Source organism: Anser cygnoides, chromosome 11 (genome assembly GCF_040182565.1).
Source record: "Anser cygnoides isolate HZ-2024a breed goose chromosome 11, Taihu_goose_T2T_genome, whole genome shotgun sequence".
Lineage (NCBI taxonomy): Eukaryota > Metazoa > Chordata > Aves > Anseriformes > Anatidae > Anser > Anser cygnoides.
In genome coordinates this window covers 15,562,942-15,577,470 of record NC_089883.1, presented here as the reverse complement: position 1 = coordinate 15,577,470, position 14,529 = coordinate 15,562,942, and the positions used below count along the sequence as shown (strand labels likewise).

Genomic DNA, 14,529 nt, shown 5'->3' with positions numbered 1-14,529 from the left:
CGAAATTATAAACTGAAATACAACTACTAATTCTAGCTCCATGTGACACCACTACCCTACTATTTTATCATTAAGTTTATTTGGAAATTCAGTGAGAACAGAGACCAGGACTCAACCTATCTGAAACTCACACTTGTTAGTTTTTGCTCACCTAGACCCATTCTGCTGATCTGTCAGTTCTGCCCAGCTTTCAGCTTCTAACTGCTCTTTCTTCCTCAAGGTTCTGTATTCATTCTCCTGTTCTTGGCTGGTATTACCACCAAGAACAGATTGAGGATAAGTAAAAATGGTATCAGCTCTATTAGTGAAATATCAAAGCCAACACTGCCTTGTAGTTAAAATAAAAGACAGACAGCAAATGAATGGTTATAAATTACCATTAACAAATAAAGACAATCACAGATAAGTTACCTAGTGACTGATTTTTCCCCCCAAAGTCACTAATGAGCAAACAACATAAAAAGCAAATCTTTTGCAGAATGGCAGGAAAAAAAAAAAAAAAAACATGGCACAGCACACCTGTTTAACTGCAAAAAACATCTTGTCTGGGGTTATTTTTTCCTCCATGCTAAGAAATCTTAAATAAATGTATCCTCCCATTTTTGCAGTCTCTGTCACCAGCAGGTTTGTTGCAAACACCTCCATGTCAGAAGGCAGGGAAGAGGCAATGTGAACAACCCTTATTCTGTCTTTCTCTTGGTGTTCTTGTTTGGTATGGTTTGTTGCTGTTTTTACTATTTTTTAAGAAGTGCCAGCACAGTAAGTCACTTTTGTTCTGCATGACATGCCAAAGCACTCACTTAGGAGCAAAGGTGCAATTCAGACTGCAAGGCCAAAAGCTTACTGCAGGTAAAACAATTTCCTCTTCCCCTCTAGGTCTATTACCTTCTCCCAACTGCTCCCTTTGGGTTATACCCTCAGCTGAAATGAATCAAAATCAATGAAGCAAAGCTTATGGACACTAGTTGTTTATCTATTGTAAAACCTTGCAAGCAGCATATTCATGCTACTCCTAATGTCCAAGACAGCCTTTCTTCTCTTGGCACACAAAAGAACACCCTCTCTTCATCCACAAAACTCATCAAGACTGGTGAGTTTGTTCAGTGAGCTCTGCTCCAAACATTATCTGATTTCAATTACAATGACAGCGAACAATATTCTTTCTAAAAATAAGAAGCCAACACCAGAATATAAAAACAGGACCTGATCTCCTGAGATTTATGCCCACCTCCCTTCCCTGCTACCCACTGCTTCTCTCCTTTCCACTTCTCTTCTCTTTGATCCTTTCTTCCTGGTTATCTATTTAATTTAGACTACAAGCTCTTTGAGGGAAGAGCCAGTATTCTCAGGGGTTTGAAAAGCATCATTGCAAACTGAGGGCATTCTATTAAAGAGCTATTTATAAATAAGGCTCTGTTGCAGGATGAAAGTGATTTATCAGTTGTGATGCTGACATCAATTCAACATACATCTTGGACAGTGGTTCAGCTCCCTGTCCTAGGAAGAGCGCAGTATGTCAGGCACTCTCTACTCTTAAGATCTAGCAATGTTTGTAAGTCGTGATACATGCTCATTTCATTGAAGAAAGTGAATTTTCAAATTAAAAACAGATGGAAAAAAAATCCACTTCAGTAAGTAGAAGAGCTCCAGTTGTGAAATTCAAATGTTATGTTTATTTCACATGTTAAATTATATATAAGGTGCCACGTTAAATTATACATATAGGAAGAGCTCATGTAAGTGAGGTAAAGTTTCTCCAGATTTCTCTACTTTTTTCTTAAAAAAAATAAAATAAAATCTGCCACTTCCCTCTCCTTTTTATTTTGTCAGCAGAAGGTGAAAACTGTGTTGAATTCTGATCACAGACACATGCCATAAGCCTGTAAGGGACATTTAGCTTTATCATGCCCATCTGAACTGAAGGCATTTTCTGGCATTCAGAACACCTCAGTGGTGTCTACATTTCCCAGACAAGAAGGCATCTATTTTCCCCCATGTATAAGAGTACCTTTTAAGAGCCTGCTGTATCCTTTTTCTCTTGCAATCAATACACTAGGTTTTCCAGGCAGTACCATCTGAAATGACACACCTATCACTAACAGACCAAAAATTCAGCAGAACCATAAAAAGGAGGCCTGACAAAAAATAGTAACTTGCAGTCAATTGCAGAGTTGATTTCAAGCTCATCGTTACTACTGTTCCTAAAATTGGACAAATACATTTAATACAGATAGCAACATCCACCCCATGATGAGAAGACTCAAAACGGGATGGGAATCAAGTACAGTAACAGGCATTACATGTAGACACCACTCAAAATTCATTACCAGGTCTACTGAAAGCCAGAACTGTGGCAATTACAATGTTTGGAAGCAATTTAGTCAGGGTACACATAGTACTTCTTTCAACCGCTCATTATTGCCACTACACAGAAGAATCATTACCAAGTTCCATGGCGATGAACGGTTTCACTGCTCACTTTGTTTCCTTGGCCACTACCCTCCTTCCCATTCTGACTGCACAGGTGACCTGAGGCACTACTTGGAAAGAAAAAGGTCTAAGACTTAAAACTATTCTCAGAGCTTGGCAGATTTTCATTGCATTGTGGAATGAGACAACTTGGTCTCTTAACTTTTTCTGCAATATGTCTCCTTCTCTAGCACTTCCAAACAAAGCGCTATCATCTACTGTGTACGGTATAACGCCTATGCCCAGGCAGGTACTCAAGAGAAGCAGGTACTCCTAAAAAACCCAAGTTACATACAAGCACCATGACAGTGGAGAAAGACCAACATTTTCAAGGGAGTAAGAAGCTACAATTTGGCTAGCTTTTCAAAGGAAAATTCACAATCTTTTCTATCACATAAGAATAAATATACTGTGAGCACTGGGGATATATTTTGAAATCAGCTATGAGCTGATCCATCTGGGACACCAAACAAAACAGCACAAAGGATAGCATAAAAGATAACTACCATCCAGATGGCAGGAAACAGACCAACACCACGAATGTTTCTTCTTTCCCCTCCCAATCTCTCAATTAGACGGCATAAGTCATCTGAAGAACAGATTCCCCAGAAGTCAGATTCATAAACCTTTTATTCCTCTTTTTCCAGCTGTTGTTAATTACTTCAACCTCCACGCATATGACTTGTATGATACTTTATCTTTCTGCTTCCACCAAATGGAAAGATTTAATCTGTGTTTTTTTTTTCCTTCTTCATTTGCAGGGAGGGGGGGAGACTTTGAAAGGAAAGACCTTGCACAGACCTGAGGAGGACGTCTTCTTCGGGGCATATTACTGCCACTTTATTTCATTATTATTATTCACCTTTTTTCCATATTCCTATAGCAACCAAGTTCATGGGAATAAAAATGTTTTTGCATTTCCAAATGTTACTCTAAATTCTGCTTGTTTTATTTCTTTTTTTTTTTCCCTAGCAGAAAACACTTCCTGAAATGCTCTTTCTGCATGCTAATTTCACTGCAAATACCTGAACTGAATTCTGAGTAATTAGCAAATGAGGTGACCTGTGACAGAAGCTGGTCTGTCTTAATATACATACAAAAGCTCATTAGAGAGGGTGTTTTCAGATCAAGAATCTCTACTGCCTGAAAGGCTTATTAGGTGTTCAGGAATACTGGAGAATATTACTTATTTTCATTAATAAAGCATCACTTCAGTTCTGACTCATAGAAACTGCAAGAGACTATGTAATGTATCCAATCCTGAGTGAGACAACTCAGGTCATGCCTACATGATGCACGTTAATTTGCACTTCCACGTTTAAAAACAAAACAAAACAGAACTTCTCTGCTAAGCCAGAATTACACTCATACCAAAACACTGCAGATAAAGGTATTTCTGTGTCCTTAACACTTCTCATGAAAAGGAGTATCTGTAGTATTGCAGAACAAGTCCATTCATGGAAGCAATGTTTCATCCAAGGAGTAATTTTCCTTCAGAAAAATAAATTGACAATTTTCATTTTTGACTGCATATTTTTTCCCCCAAACCAACACATACAAGACATTTTAGTTTTGATTTATTAAATAAGCAATCCAAGCATAGTAACTGAGCAGCCTGCTCAGTCAGGGCCCACAAGCCATTTTGAAAGAAAAAAACATGTGCTAGTGTATATTTATACAGGCATATACGTTCTCACTTAGACCACAGGAAAAGACAAATGTGTTTTGAGATGTTACATAAAGTTTAGAGTTCACAGGGAATGTTTTTAATTTACAAATGAATTGTCAGCTCTTCAGAGGCAAGTCTAACGTGTAGACGCCTGTGTTTAAAATTCCCCCCAAAATTCAGAAATAACATTTTCACAATCAGCCCCATATATTAAACATGATACAAAGTTAAAAATGAATGTTTGGAGCTGCTGAATATACAACAGAATCAGTCTGCTCAGAAAATGTCTTCCAGAAAAGGCATACGCTCTCTTTTAGGGAGCATTAAAACACTAACCATAAGAACTCAGGTCAAATAATGTTCACTGCAATATCATTTAAGTTAACAATGAGATTGCTTCATCATGTCCATCTAGTTAAGTTACACCAACTTATACTGTTCTTCCTGATGCCTTTAGGGAAAGAACGGAACTGTTTCTAAAAGGACAGAGCATCAGGTCTCAGTACACTGAAGTAAGCTGTTAAGAAAGAAATTAAACTCACCGCCACGTGTCTGCTACCACCATCAGCACACAGACACGGGGACACTTCCTTGTATGGCTGGTCTGCGGGGAGCAGAAACACCGGAGCTCCAGCCACCTCTGAGAACACTGCTGCTCTACATTCCCCAAAGCTGGTTAAAGGGTCAAAGAAATGCAGTTTCCCTGTATCTTGCAGTTAAGAAATTAGCGTGCCCACAGTGCGCACACAGTTGTTCACCTCAAAACACTGAACGACTGGTTTCAAATGACCATCTCCTCCCACTTCTTTCAACTTCACTACAACAAGATTCCGGCATCAGGCCAAGAATGCAATGCAGTATCTTGTCACTTTATTCTTTTACATATATACCTAATTTTACTGAAGATAAAGGTTTCCAAGATGTTTAAAAAAGACTAATTGCCTCTTGAGCTTCGGGTTGACATAGGTGATGAGGCAGTGCATACTGTAAAACATGCCTCCTAGAAGACTGACAGGTTTCGAAGGATTTATCACTAAGGTATACAATGCAGAACTGTTCCAGGATTGCACTAGAAAAGCCTCTATGAAGCAGAAAAACCTCATCAAGCCAAACACTGACACACACCCTGCTGTTACTGTGCAGCTCCAGAGCTTTTGTTAATAACTGCCCTAACATTCCTAACTTTTACCTCGCACGAGACTCCACATATCCACGCTGCCCCTTGCTTTAGTGCTATAGCACATTGCAACCATTTGCATTTCCTTCTCAATCTCTCTGTTATTAGGGAATGTTTGAAGAAAAAAAAAATCAGAAAATTTGACATCTTATATCTTTCAACACAGACAGAAAAGCTTGAACGGTAAGCAAGGAGCCTTTCTCCCTCCTTCCCTCAACACACGCTCTTTATGTCTCGCTCCCCCTTCACTGCTGCCTCCTTTTCTTGCTTTTTGTCAATTAGAACATGAACCTGCAGAACACTGGTCAGCAAATACTGTCAGAAGAGACTTTTACCCCATGTAAGCTGTTCCTTTAGTCACTCCCTCCACACAGCTGGAAACTGGTAAGTTGAAAAGAGGTCATCACAGTCTGTGTTCCAGAAAGACAAAAAGCCTTCACAGAAAATAACTATAATGTCCAAGTGTCTCTTGTCAGACAGGACCAGCACACACCAACAGCAGAATGGATTATGCTCCTGCAGCAGAAAAGCCAGGGCTCCAGCAACCAGTAATGGATGTCCTGACACACATGGCAGACACAAGCGCCTAACTACAACATTTTTCATTCTAAGTAATAAATAGAGGGAACAAAGAGTTACAGAACGGACTTCTTAAGATGCACTGGGCACAAACTGGAACACAGGGGGTTCCGTCCAGACATCAGCAAACCCTTCTCCACTGTGCAGTGGCCAGAGCCCTGGCAGTGCTTGCCCAGAGAGGTTGCGGGGTCTCATCCTTGGGAATAGTCAAGAGCTGCCTGGGCAGGGTCCTGGGCAAGCTGCTCTGGGTGCCCTGCTTGGGCAGGGGTTGGGCCAGAGGGACCCGGAGGTCCCTGCCAACCTCAGCCAGCCCATGATGCTGTGATTCTGTCTTAACATCTCTTTGCCTATGTGGATGGCTTCAAGGTAGTAAAGCAGACAAATTGGCCAAAATCCTCAACACACAAAAGCATTGTAAAAATTTACCTGCAAAACAGAAAAAGCAGTTCTTCAAGTGCTAAATACCAGGTTCTTAAAAAGTTAAGCACAAAAATACCCTTTGCAAAATGACTGATGGCTCAAATTGGACAAGTCTTATACAAGAGGCCTTAAAAACAAACCACAACAACAAAACCACAAAGCTGAACACTATTCCATACTATTTAAAAAGCTAGGAAACTTGATGAATACAAATCCTCATTCTTAGACTGAATGTGCCAGAATTGGAAACAGGTGAATAAATTCCAGTTGCATTTCAAATGATAGCACAAATGAGCAAGTTAAAAAAATCAGCAACTGACATCAGTCACTGGCCAAGACCATTTTCAGATATATGACATGTATCACCAGTGTTCATATATCACCACGTATCACCAGACACCAGTGTTTTCCTATGGCTTTCCTAGTATCACACATTTCTGCCTGGAATTGCATAAACTACTTCTCTTAATGCAGGGCCTTTCACAGAGGCAGAAAATGGCTGCATCTTAGGATCTCTGTGACCTTCTGCAGCTAGGCATTGTGCCCTGCAACCAACTGGGGTCTTTAGAAAGAAAAGGGGGGGAGGAAAAAACAAGTTCCCTACTGTATTCTGGATCTCCTCAAGACAACTGGAATGCTGCAGTGAGGTATTTAGATACAAAGCTGTCCAAAAGAAGCATGAACACATTAGCGTATCATCACAAACTGCGAATTAGGATTTTATATCATCACAAACTGCGAATTAGGATTTTAAGCCTTACACAAGAGACCACTTAGCCACTACAGGATCTTACAAGAACAATGCATACTGCAGACGTTTGATTGTTGTTCCCAGCCAACAAAAAGAAGGAAGGATAGGAGCAAAAATCTGTAAATAGAAGCACCCGAAGTTAGTCCAAGGCTCTGGCAGTGCAAGTGAATATTGAACACCTGGGACATCCTTCTACCAAGTACCTGCACATTTTAACCAATACATGTATCAGAGGATGGCAAAAAAAACTACAGCAACCAATGCACCAGGCAAGTATTTTGTTACTCCCTCTCTGTAATAGCAGCTTCGTGTGCTCTTTCAGAGTATCAGGAAAACAAACGAAGGCACATCCTGAATGCCTAAGCAGAAAACTTTTGCATCCTAGAAGGACCTACGCTGAGATGCTTTCTGCAACTCCTGGCTGGCCTGGTGGCCAGCGTTCATGAGCAGTGACAAATGCACACAGAGCACAAGGAGCAGGGCCGAAGTGTGATTACCCTCTTCCCAACACTCTTTCTCAGCCTCCAGCCAGACAATATTCCCATTACCATTTTTTAGACAAGGAAGTGGTGTTAGACTTGCCCCTAGTTTTTGATTCAGTTTTTATTCATTACTAGGAGGTTTATTATGAACACTTGAGAAGTATTTTAAGATTAAATCACTAGGCAGATTTTACACGCAGACTTTATATTGTTTATATGTATATTATACACTACCGAGTTTTTTGTTTTGTTTTGTTTTGCATTTTTCTTAACATTGCAAGAACTAATTAATATCTACAATTACATGCATTTGTTACCCTGAGTAACAGCCTGGTAGATGCCCCACTGTGGTTAGACTGTTTTCCACAATAGCCATGGTTTTCCTTTTGCATAGATTTCCTTCTGAAATTCCTGTTATATCAGCTAGACTGTAATGACAACTGTCCAGAGAATTTGTTTGCAGACATGCACCAGAAAACCTCCATCAGCACCAAGATAATGTATCAAAAGATTATTCCAGTAATACATTTATATGAAGCACTTCCAGAAATAGAAAAGAAGTTGTAAATCCTTGTTTAAATAACTTGTTTAAGAAAACATGAAAAAAGCTGGACTTGTATCAACATTTACACAGCTAGGTGCCCAAAAAAAACCCAAAGGCAGATCTGTGCTGCAGCTATCAAGCACCACCAGATAAATTACACTTTCTGTATTTGCATGGCCATGTAGAACATTACACAAAAATCACAGGGACTGAAAGGCTGTCTGGATTATTAAATAAATGGTGCTCATAGCTGCCAATGGAAAAGGCAAAGGCAATACTGGAACTTTTTGGCAAATACAGAAAAAACACTCTCAAGAGATCTCATTTAATGTATCAGAACCGTCACACACCATGACCTCTAACTTCAAATAAACTAGTTATATCCAACTAGTAAAGAATTCATAGTTACCAATGCATTATGTATTTTACCTACGAAGTGTATGGAATGAATGCAACGCAAGAGAGATGATTCCTACGGTAGAGGCTATGTAAAAGCCGACCATCTTGATTTATGACACTGCTACTCATCTTCACGCACAACTTGCTTAGACAGTACAGATAGCATTGTGTATTTATACCGTCATCAAAACTAACAGGAGCAAGAACTATTTCATTTTTGATGAATGAACCTTACAATGAAGCAAAAGCTGAGAGGGATTCTTACAGATAATAGATGTGCAGGAATCAAAGTCAACACTGCTGTTTCATTAGGGAGTGAACAATCAAAAATATGAGCTGGATGCGAAATGGCATTCACCCTCCAAACATTATAAGTCACCGTAAGTTTAAATTGCAAATAAGCTCAGTATTGAACAACACTAAAGCCTCCCAAAAGCAATCAAATAAATCATGTTTGAACAAGGAAGCTTTTAAACAGGCATACTTGGGGGAGAATATGCTTTAAATTATTATTTTTCCTCCCTTCCAAAATAAAATGACAGTAACGACAAAACCAACAGGGTATTTTAGAATATTCCCTGTATGCCAAATTGGAGCACTCAGTAGTAATTCAATCTTCTCCACTGCACCTTCTGACTCAGGGAAGCATCCTCTTCCTTAACTCTTGTATTCCTTTTCAACAACTGTGTGTAAAAAAGTACTCACCACGCTACCAGAGACAAACCAAATCCCTTTTCCCTATTCATCTAAGTGCACTTACTAGCAAAGGGGTCTGAACCTGTGGAAGGCATTCCTCAGCAAAACACACTGCCTGATCAGCCCACATCTCCTGCACACAAAGGACATGGGGAGCTGCTGCTGCCCATAGCGGGAGGGAGACGTCGGCGGTGAGACCCTGCGTGCTATCGTGCAACGACCAGGGCTTTAGTGAGGTTTTTGATTTGGCATAAACCAACTGTTTTTGTGTAGAGGCTACATTTTTAGAGTCTTCCACAGACTGTAAAGTGCTCCCATTTCTGACTACTAACCACAAACAAGTGTTACATTATCATCTCTCAACAGTCCCATTTAAGAAATCAGCTGTAGAAATACGCCAGACTCCTGATTGCATAATCAGTCTTTGAGAATTACAGTAATAGATAGCACTGTGGATCCTACATATCCAAGCATTCAACTATGTGGGGAAATTTGGATTTCCTGATTTTGTGGAATAAAGCCAAGTATATCAAAGCACATCTGAAACTGCAATCATGGCATACCTTCCTTAAAAAGAATTCATGCGAATATTTGGAAAATGACAAAAACCCCAAGCAAGCAGACACCAACATCCTTGTTTCCAACTAAAAGTACAACTTCTAAAGGAAAACAAAAATAATTACATCAAAATGTGGTTATAGGGGCAATACAATAATCTTGTAATAAAGCATCTCAACAGCTGTAGGAAGGACACAGTGATTCATTATCCTGAGACAAACCCCTCCCATTACAAGCAACCCCTCTCTGAAAAACTGTGATCCAACAAGAGCCTTGCTTTCAGCAGTACCTGTGCCTTACCAAAGCCTGGTTTCTCATTGCTGTGATCTACATGACCAAGCTTCCTCAGGTGCTGCTCAAATGCCCAGCTCATTTTGTCACCCATAGGTCCTTTGATGCTCTCCCTCCTAATCCTCTAGCACAATCACCCAAGACAGCTCTCCTACCCAGCTGATCACTGACAGCCTTCTCCTGCCCTCCTCTGCTAGGCAGTGATTTGCAACACAGCAGTAACTTAATAATCCATCATTGGCTTTCCTCCAACTGCACTACCTTGAATTGCACCTTTAAAAAAAACTTATTGTTATTGTTTAAAAAATAAATTCTTTAAGCTAAGATAAGCAATTTGCTTTTTGCCTAGAAAAGCTGGGTTAGATTACAAAGAATCTCTAGTGGAAAAGACAGCCTCAGCCTAACAGCCTGAGCGGTGAAGGCAACTGCTGTTCAGTGGAAAAATGCAACCCTCTTATTAAAAAAAAAAATCATCCAGGGTGTTGGGGGGGATGTCAAGAAAACAGCAAATCCCAGGAAAAATGGAGGGTCAGGTCTCACAGATCTTACACTCATGCATTACCTCTGACTTCACAAATAATGGAGCTGAAAACAACTCCACGCCAAAGCTGGAGAGAGACTTTTTTGCTCAGCTGTGTTCTTATTCTTGACACCCAGACAAAAGTTGAAGGAGATGGCAGCAGTTGAAAGCTTTTTCTGTAACGAAGGAACTGAAGTTACCAGTTATAATTCCAGCCAACCTTCCCCTTTTTAATGCTGGGAGGAAGAGACAACAACTATATTTTCTGAGACCATGAGGCTGCCAACTGGCTGTTCTGCTGGAAAGGACTGAAGTGAAATGTCAAGGAGAACGGCTGGAAGAGCAGGACGAGGAAAAGCCTATAGCGGGGATTTAGGGACTCCTACTTTCTTCTGACAGTACACCATGGATTTTAATGCTTCTCCAGGCCCTGTGGAGCTGGGGCTGCTCTTCCGTAATTTAATATTGACACCTGTAAGTTTACTTGGCAACGAGACCAGCAAATTCTTCTCTACGGTCTCACTGCTCTAATTCCAAAGCAACTACAGGGGAGTCAGAGGCACTACTTCAGATTCCCATCATTGAAAAAGGGTCAGACTTCACATCTTTTACCATCTCCACAATAAAGAGGACAGAGAACTTGGAAAAGCACCAACTCCATATATACATTTGTCAAGATGTTCTTCAGCATAACAAAGACATTACTATGGTCAAGCAGAAGCACTCCTTCCTTTTCTAACACCTGATGCATATTGATTGCTGAAGCTCCATCACCATGACTGCTAAAGCTCTGTAAGCAATGAGGTGCACCAGAAACTCAGAAAAACAAGTCAGAAGCATTTCCTTGACTATTGGCCCGTCGCACATGCACACAAAGTTATGAAAGCCTGTGATCCAACAAGGATTCACAGGCTTTTGGGTGCTCTCAGCATTGCCACCCTTCACCCCTAATCCAACATTTGCCACCTCCTCCAGCATCATTCTACCTGCACAGCAAGTTCTGCCAGAGAATCCACCTTTTAAAGTAATATCCATAGCCATAAAATTAATCATAACAAATGAGTAGTGTCTTACATTGACAGTAAACTGGGTGGTATGATGAAGAAGAGACGCTTATTTACTTAATACATTGTTATTAAAATCAATATTAAAATCAATATTAAAATTGATTATTGGATATTAAAATCAATGCTTGGATATTTCCAACTACAATTCTACTGAGTTGTTCTCATAAGCCTGAAGCCCTTCTTTCCGAAAACACTGACAAATAACTTAGCCTAAGAAATTATCACAAATTATAAGGAAGCACATTCGTAACGTTGAGAAAAGTGGTGGTAAGGGATTAGACACTTACTTCCCAGGTGAGAAAACCCAAAAAAGCTTGCTGCTTGCAATCTGTTTTCTTTACATACAATCATGTTACTGGTTTTCATGAAGTTTTCTTTGAGAGAAATTCTCTGCCCACCTCAGTCATACTCCTTGTACTGAGCGCCTTCAGAACGAAGCAGGTAAGAAAAGCAGCATCCAGAAAGAGCTGCAGCTGCCTGAGCAGGACCTACGGCACGCAGAGAGTGCCTCACAGCTGTCAGACTTAACACTCCTTATGATTATTGCTTCATCAATAAACACCTATACCATGACATCAGGGATCACCAGGGCCACTGGGGTCTGCTTCCTTTCCTTGAACAGAAACCCATCAGTGGAAAGGGTCTTGGAGCTACAGTGTGCAAGTAAATAGCTGTGTTGCTTTTAAAGGGAGAAAGAAGGACAGGAGTAGATGGCAGCACAATGTTTTTATATAACACAAGCCAGGTTATACTACAGAATTTTGCTGCCACAGTTATGTCACTAGTGAGAAGGAAAAAAAGCAAAACAAAACAAAATACGCCCACAAGTGGCATCACAATGCCAGCAAAGACTCCCGTGGACATCTAACTTTTCAGCAGGACTGTCATTTGATCTGTACAGGTTCTATCATTCTATCAGAAGATTTTGTAACAGTCTAAGGCCTCCTTTTGAATTTGTTTCATCTCAAGTGAGGAGCTATGCTACCTGCACATACTCCTTTTTGCGAGTATTACGTGCACCTTCCCTTCAGGCCTGCTCTGTGAAGGGTGCAGCCTTGCAACATGAACTTCCTCTTCGGTGCAGTCTTTTCCTTCATCCTATTGCTGCCACGGCACCGAAACAAGACACTAGAGTCCCTCCCAGCTCGCTGCCTCGGAGGCTATGGAAAGGAGATCCTACCAAGAGTATCTACAGCCTGCTAATCTGCTGTCTTTGAAATGCCGAGACACTTTGCCCAATTACAACTGTGGAGAAATATTCATCCTGTCCCTGACTAAGATGAAGCACTTCTTTCAAAAGCTACCGTGGCACGGCGCCAGCACTAGGGAGTCCAAGTGTTCTGTGCAGAGCCAAGAGTTATTAGTTAGTTTTATTAGTGGCAGGTCCTTAATGTGAAGTGACAGGGAAAGAGAGAATATCCCATCACTACTGAAATATAAATTGTCCAGATTTCAGTTTTGTTGTTGCACAACACATACAGGCGACCAGCCAGGGAAGAGTGAGGAAGAGCGAACCGAGCCAAATGCCTGTATTCAGTGTTCCTGTATATTAAAGGCGTACTGAAAAGACTGTTACCTCAGGTGGCTCTCTGGGGAACTGCTCATGAATTTTAATTACAAGGGAGGGAGAATTTTGAAAAACAATGCTGCCTGCATGTTAGCATTAAGCATTGCCTAAACTACAACAGTAACTTGCCCATGAAAAAAGAAATAGGCAAGATTAGGGGGACAAAGCTTACTCACATTTCTCACTTCAGCAGTACAGCTAGTATGAGTAGAGAATGATTTGGACTCAATATTAGATTCAGCATTCAGCTTAAAAAAATGTTATGAGCACAAGCAGTATTTATTCTTGTACAGAGTAATTCAGGCATGTAGGTAATCAGGTCACATACCCCAGAAGACAGGTTTGGAAACAACAGTCCCATCTCAAATATATCAAAAGACTGTTACTGAACAGGTTAGAAATCAGTCTCAAACCTGGTTGTGCCAGTGATGCCTTAGTAGTCCTGCAGCTTGTTCCCCATGGCCACTGCATCTGCTCAAACTGCAAAGCTGCCCTGGTTGGGACTGTTGTCTAATCCAATAGCACTTGGAAGCTGAATACCAGCGTGTTTGTATGGGCTGATGTGTTAACGTAAGATTATCTGGTCTGTAACAGGGTTTTAGAAAACCCTTTTTTTTTAGTTAAAAACAACTTGAACACTAGACTAGATGCACTGGATTAGAGAGCAAAAAGAAATGTGTCTGTGTTAAAAGAGCTAAGAATATTGAACAAATACATACTAGTTTCACTGCCATTTCTCATCTGCACCAGAGCAGTACTGAAGTCTGAGCAGCTATAAAGATCACGTTCGGCTTCACAGGAACACCCAGATACAGAATACTTGCAAGAAACGTCAGATACAGATGGAAAGTGCAACACAAGAATGGAGGTGAAGTCATAACACAACTTGTTTTAGAGCACAGAATTTACACATTGCTCTGCTCTTCTATCCTGTATTGTAAATTATATGACATAAAACATTGATTGCTTCCAGCATCCAGTCCAGTCCCTCCTCCACATTACAATACAATGAATAGGAAGTACAAATAAAAACCTGCAGGCCAGACCTCCAGCTAAACACGCTGTCATTGTTCTTGCTTAAAGCTGTTGGTGAGAAGAGAGGGTAGTCACAGAATTTCTCTAGCAGTTCCCTCTTCCCTCGCCAAGTGAAGCCAAAAAATCCTTGGAAGAGAGAACAGGGACATATAAAAACAGTCCATACACCAAAAGGTGATTTTTTCACTTGGAAAGAAAAAGTTAAGGTGGTGGCAATGAAGCAGCAGCAAAAAAGGAAAAGAAAATGGGGATAAATAACCAGTCATCCAAACTAACTCATTATGGCTCCTTTGCTATGAAGCCCT

At 40.5% G+C, this 14,529-nt stretch overlaps 1 protein-coding gene and 1 long non-coding RNA gene across 5 annotated transcripts in view; both read right to left on the bottom strand.

The window, feature by feature from the left end:
* The window catches only part of RORA (RAR related orphan receptor A), a 414,152-nt gene that overhangs the window by 330,252 nt on the left and 69,371 nt on the right, over window positions 1-14,529 (bottom strand). The window lies entirely within an intron of this gene.
* Window positions 1-14,529, bottom strand: part of LOC136791711 (uncharacterized) — a 77,384-nt gene that overhangs the window by 33,413 nt on the left and 29,442 nt on the right. The window lies entirely within an intron of this gene.